The sequence below is a fragment of the Oratosquilla oratoria genome, unplaced genomic scaffold (genome assembly GCF_046742065.1).
Source record: "Oratosquilla oratoria isolate Oo_2021 unplaced genomic scaffold, ASM4674206v1 SCAFFOLD86, whole genome shotgun sequence".
NCBI classification, from domain to species: domain Eukaryota; kingdom Metazoa; phylum Arthropoda; class Malacostraca; order Stomatopoda; family Squillidae; genus Oratosquilla; species Oratosquilla oratoria.
In genome coordinates this window covers 379,705-386,296 of record NW_027467750.1, presented here as the reverse complement: position 1 = coordinate 386,296, position 6,592 = coordinate 379,705, and positions in this window count along the sequence as shown.

Below are 6,592 nucleotides of genomic sequence, written 5' to 3'. Positions count from 1 at the left end.
GGTGATTTTTTCCTGCTATTCCTGGACGCCATCGTCGCCTGTCCTGATCATTGCTCCGTGGGTACCCTCAGCGGAAATTGCGCCTGGATGGTGAATTAGACACTTTATTTGGTCCAGGAGAAGCCAAAGTTAAATCTGTGAAGACCGGTTAAGTGACGCTTCCCTGCTCGAAACCGTGACGTCATATTTTGAATGTTGGAACTGTCGTCGCTGGGCGACGCGTGCTTAATTACGTATACGTATTCCAATGCTTATGTTATATGCATTATATTTTTCATGCTTGTATGATTTCTGTAAGTTTTTGGTGACGTCATTTGTGTACTTTGAATTGTTACCCCGGAATGTTAGATTCTCGTCGCCTATACCGTATGTCTATACTTACGTATTGTGCTCTATTGTAGTATTAAATTTTTGCTATTTACGGTCCTTCTATAAATTTTTTCTCATTATTGATGTATGAATGGCATTAATGTCAATGCTTGTGTTTCTGTAACTTATGTCATTGTCCGTGTGATTCACTATATTATTTTTTTTACATTTCATATTGGTGTTAGTGTTTTCTTATGCTTTTAAGAAGTGGGACAAAGTTAACATCTCCCACCATGTCTAAATCGAGGCCTTCGTTTCTCAGCCCGACATACTCATCTGAGCCAATGGGAAATAGGGTAACATTACTGCATCAGAATCCAACTGTGGTCCCTTTTTCTGGGATAGACCCTAATTATAGGGCTGCTGTATTTATCCGTCAATGTGAGGACGCAATCGTACAGTCGAATGTTTCGACGGGGCCTGAGAAGATCTCCTTTGTGAGGTCCCAGATTGTGCCACATTCTTTTGCTGCAGAGCTCCTCTCGGCTTCATGTTTAGACCCTAAACTTATAAACTATGATTATGACACCTTTAGGGCTAATTTTCTTAAAATTTTCGCAGATAATCTTGGTGGTGATGCATTCCATTGGTGCTACAAATTGGCTGATACTCTCGTATCCAGACTGGGTACTATGGATTATCGTCGGGCGCAAGCCCAGGCCAGTATCCTTGCAGTTGAGGCATTTGAATCATTGTCCCAGTCGGACTGGGTAGAGAAAGGTAACATTTCCATAGATAGATTTCGCATTATCGTAGAGTTTCTTCTATATATTCTTTTTTTGGTTCCTTCTGAGAGACGAGCAGCGTCTTCTCTCAAGTATAAGCCTGATGACACTCTACTGTCCTTTGCATCACAACTTTCGCGTAAACTGGGAGAAGTTCCATCTAGCTCTTTATGTATTAGCAATGCTCATCAACAGGGTCATGTCCCTTATTCTCCTCAACTCCCTCAATCTACAGTTACACCCCCTCCCCTGTTGTGTACTTTTTGTAACAGGTCTGGTCATTCCAGCGATTTTTGTTTCCGCCGTAGGCGCCAGGTACACAAGTCAAAACTGTCCCCTGTTGGTAGGAGTGTACCTACTGTTTCTTCTAATCAATCGCAAGACCTTTCCAGAGTAGAGCCTCCAGGTAGACTCAGTTATTGCCATATTCATGGTCAGTGTAAACATTCGACTGATCAATGTTTCAAGGTTTTGAAACTTAGGGAGGAGACGTCTCACCAGCCTCGTCAATCCCATTTTCCCCAGCGCATGTTTCCCAACCCCAAGAGTTGACCAGCAATGTTCGGTCTCAAATAATTCCTTTTGTGGTTGTTGAATCTTCTCAATTACTTACCTTTCAATTTTTCACGAGGGAAACGCCTATTTCAGTCACTGTAGATACTGGTGCAGAATGTAGTCTGTTAAGTAGAAAGGCTTACTTTGCCTTGCGAGAATTGTATAATCTCCCTTTATCTCCCTTTTGTAATAATTTGCATTCTGTGCAAGGCTCTCCCTTGCTTGTTCTTGGATCAGTTTGTCTTCCTTTACATATTTCCTCGCATGCACAGTATTCAATGTCACTTTTGCTGTTGTCTCTGGCATTGCCCTTAAGTGTGATTGCCTCCTGGGTATTGATGCTCTTACAGCTCATAGCATAGATATTTCTCCTAGTCGCCGTGTAGTGACTTTCTGCAAAGTTGATATCTCTGCTTCAGATAGGCCAGTTTCCGTTTGTGATTCTTTTGTGCCTGTCCCAATTTCTCAGACCTCTTCCCCTGTTGCTCATTGTGCTGCTGTTGTTGTAGGAGAGCATCTTATTGAACCTTCAAGTTCTGTTCGAGTTCCAGTGCGCGTCTCGGGTGCCCCAATTGGGTCTGACGTTCTCTTTGCCTGATTCTATTCGTATTCGTCGGCTTGCCCTAGAAGGAACTCTCTCCACTATTCGTGAGGATCACGTTACCACAGCGATGGTAACCAATGTTACGGGTGCTCCTATTTCTCTCTCTCCTGGCAGTCACTTAGGCTCCTTTGAGGTGGTACGCGTTGCTGCTTTCCAAGATTCGCCTATAATAGCAGCTTCTGTTCTACAATCTCCTCCAACACGTGACCCTGCTCGCGTAGCTTCTGAACTTGCCACATTTGTAGGCGAAACTGATTTTCCTAAAGAGACACCTCGTCTCCTTGACCTGCTAGTTACCCACCGTCAGACTTTGGCTTTACCAGGTGATCCGTTAGGGGTTACGGATCGTATGGTTCATAGAATTGACCTTCAGCCAGGCACTCGTCCTGTTTACGTCCCCTCTTACAGGTTGCCTCACTCTCGTCGGCTTATAGCCCAGTCCTTGGTTGACGATTTGTTGAGTGAAGGTGTTGTACAGGAGTCCCACTCCGAGTGGAATTCGCCTCTTCTCCTGGTGCCTAAGAAGGATGGATCTTTTCGTCCTGTGGTTGATTATAGGAAAGTCAATGAGGTCACTCTTCCTGATCATTATCCTCTGCCTATCTTAAGCGAGCTTCTTCAGTCCATTGGCAATGGTAATACAGTGTTCACCACTTTAGATTTAAAAGCAGGTTTTTGGCAGATACCCCTGGAGGAGAAGTCTCGTAAGATCACGGCCTTCTCGACTCCCAATGGGCACTATGAATGGCTTCGTTGCCCCATGGGTTTGCGGAATGCTCCTTTGACTTGCCAGCGTTTAGTTAACTCTATATTTCATGGCTTAATTGGGAATGGACTTTTTGTTTACCTGGATGATTTGATTCTTGTTTCCAAAGATGTGGAGAGCCACTTTTCTAAGTTATCCATGGTTTTGCAACGGTTTGCTGAAGCTGGGTTAAAACTCAACTTACCCAAGTGTTCCTTTTTCAAGGCTAGTATCCAGTTTCTAGGTCATGTTGTAGACAAACATGGTATCCATACCACTGGTGAAAAGATCAAGGCAGTCAGAGACTTCCCTGTACCGAAGTCGGTTGAAAATGTACGGTCCTTCCTTGGACTTGCAGGATATTATCGTGCATTCATTAAAGACTTTGCTTCAATTGCTTCCCCTCTCACTCGCCTTCTCAAGAAGGACTCTTCCTTCCAGTGGCGTGATGTCCATCAGACAAGTTTTGACTCTTTGAAGCTTGCTCTTACTGAAGCACCTGTATTGGCTTTCCCTGATTATAGTATCCCCTTTACTATTTGTACAGATGCTTCTGGTACAGGTATTGGAGCTGTACTTATGCAACAAGTAGAAGGAAGTAGACCTCATGTTATTGCATATGCTAGTCGCATTCTAAACAAACCTGAGTCCCGTTACTCTGTTACTCATTTAGAGGCCCTGGCTGTGGTGTGGGCTTTAAAGCACTTCCGTGATATCATTTTTGGATATCCTATTACAGTCTACACTGACCACACTGCTGTCACTCAGCTTTTTCAAGGAAAGAATCTGTCAGGTCGCCTAGCCAGATGGTTCCTCACGATTGAGGAATTCAATCCAACCCTAAAGCATTTGCCCGGACGAGCTAATCATGTTGCTGATGCACTTTCATGGAATATCCCTGTTGCTGCTATTACCGTGATTAATAACTTTTCCCTGCAGGATCTGGTAAAAGCTCAGCGTGAAGACCCTGTCTGGTCTGCTGTCATCTATGCTTTGGAGTCTGGTGATGATTCCACCTTACCAGCTTTACCAGTACCTCTGTACCAATTTTCCCTGCAGGACGAAGTTCTCATTCGCAATGTGGAAGTGTTTGAGCAGGATGTGGCGCAGCTAGTGATCCCTGAGTCTCTAGTTCCCATTGTTTTATCCCTTGCTCATGATGCCCCTCAGGCTGGTCACCCAGGTCGTGACAAAACTCTGGCTATGGCACGGAAGAAGTATTATTGGCCTAAAATGCGACTAGACATTGCCTCTCATGTGGCCCGGTGTAGTTCTTGTGCCCAGAACAAAGGTTCTACGAGCACTGCTCCCATTTTAGAGTACCCTATTCCTTCTCGCCCTTTTCAGACTGTAGCTATAGACCTTTTGCAACTGCCTCGTAGCACACAGGGCTCTGTGTATGTCCTTGTATGTGTGGATCATTTTAGTCGTTTTGTGGTCCTAGCTCCCTTACGTAACAAATCTGCACCAGTTGTAGCACATGCTTTAGTTTCCCATGTGTTGTGTCCATACACCACTCCTTCGGTGCTCCTTAGTGATAATGGGGCTGAATTTAAGAACGAGGTTTTGGCAGGCATTTGTGCACGTTACGGCATTAAACAAACTTTTGTTACTGCTTATCATCCGGCGTCCAATGGGCTTGTAGAGAGAACAAACAGGAAAATTTTGGAGATCTTACGTCACCTTGCTAGTCATTTTCATGAGTCTTGGGAGGATTGGCTTCCCCATGTTAGTGCTTGTATCAACAGCACCATAAACGCTTCCACGGGAAAAACGCCCCACTATGTTGTCTTTGGATCAGAGAAACGACTCCCTTATGACATGCTTGACAGTCCTGCTCATCCCCTCTACAATGTGGATGACTACAGTAAACTTCAGGATCATGTGCTGCATGATATTTATGCGTCTGTTAAGGACAAACTTGTTATTTCCAAGGCTGACATGTTAAAACACCAACATGGTCGTGCTAAACCTGTGAACATCATTGTTGGGGATCATGTCTTTAGGAGCATGCCGGACCGCCAATCCAAACTAAATTGTAAATTCACAGGTCCCCTTTTAGTAACAGAACAGCTCCATCCCAACAAATTCAGGGTTTTTGACCCATCTACGGGTCTTGGTGAGATTTGCCATTCTGACAGGCTTAAAAAGACGCAGGTGCCCATACCTGCATTCACCCAACCTCCCCCAACACTCAATGTTCCCATTCTATCACCCATTGTGGACCATTCGTATCATCTACGTTCACGAAGTGCTAGGCCTTGATGGTCGAGTGAGCCTCTTGTATGTATTTTTGTGTATTTGTATGTATTTGTATGTAATTGGATTGTGAAGTTTTGTACCCCTAGCCCGTACTATTGTAAATTGTGTATTTTCTTGGGCGCAGACTCATTTGGGTTTAGCGTACCTGTGGTAGGGGATGTAATCTTTGTTATATTTGCAAACTTATTTTTCTGCCAATGGTGTTTTGTTCTAACCATTGTCCTATGACTATTGTCTAATTCATGTGTATTTTGTGTTGTGTATTTTGTATTGTTTCATGTTTCATGTCCCGGACGTCCGGCAATTGTCCTATGTATTTTTTTTACTGGCGCCAGTACATTTCTTTATCATTGTGTATGTGTATTTGTGTATAAACTTCTTGTATTTTTTGTGTTTTATACAATTCCATGTCCTTTTTCTTGTTTGTATATGTTGGTTAATTATTCAATTATGTATATGTATTTGTGTAATGTTTTGGGTGTGCTTAAGTTCCATGTGTGCCACACTTCTGTCTGCCACTTGTGCGTGTGGTTTGTGTGTGGCTTGCTTGTATTTGTACTCTGCCTCGGTCAGTTTTTCTTGGTTGCTCGGTGTGGGCACCGAGGGCGCGGGCCGAGCGATGTGTTGGCACGATGTGTATGTATTTATATTGTAATGTTGTATATTTTATTTATATTAGTGTGATATTGTATGTATTAATTTCAGTAGTGTTTTGTATATATATTTCTAAATGACGTATTTATTATTTTTATCAAATGCCGCAAGGCTTGGCGGGAGTAATCTGGCAACCCTGCATGGGCAGTGTCGAAAGCCAGTTGACACCTGACGTTCACGTCTCCCGCACACTTGTCAATTGTGTTCGTGTCATTTTGTCATTTTGCTATATTATATAAGTATACAGTGCCTCTTGAGTTTCATTAGCCACCCAGAACAATATCATGGGCACCGCAAATGGCATGCTCGCGCGCTTGCCCACCAACCACTGAGTCAAGGCTGTGTGGCAGCTTGTGCAGCAGATGTGTGGTGCCCAGCTCTGTTCTTGGTCCCCCACCTTACACCCGAAGTAGTGAAAGTAGGCGGCCTTCATTTTCACTGCTGTAGATATACTTCGCCGTTGATCTTTTTTGGTATACCGACCACAGACATAACAGAAGTTGTCAGGATGATTGGTACAGGAACGCCTACTCATCTTTATCTGAAAGAAAGAAATATAACACAAGTTAACAACAATTGTACGAAATAGACATGTTAAAGACATATGCAAATTTCATTGAAATCCTGACTTCAAGGCAATGGGAATATTTCTGTCACTGAAAATCCTGACGTGATGCA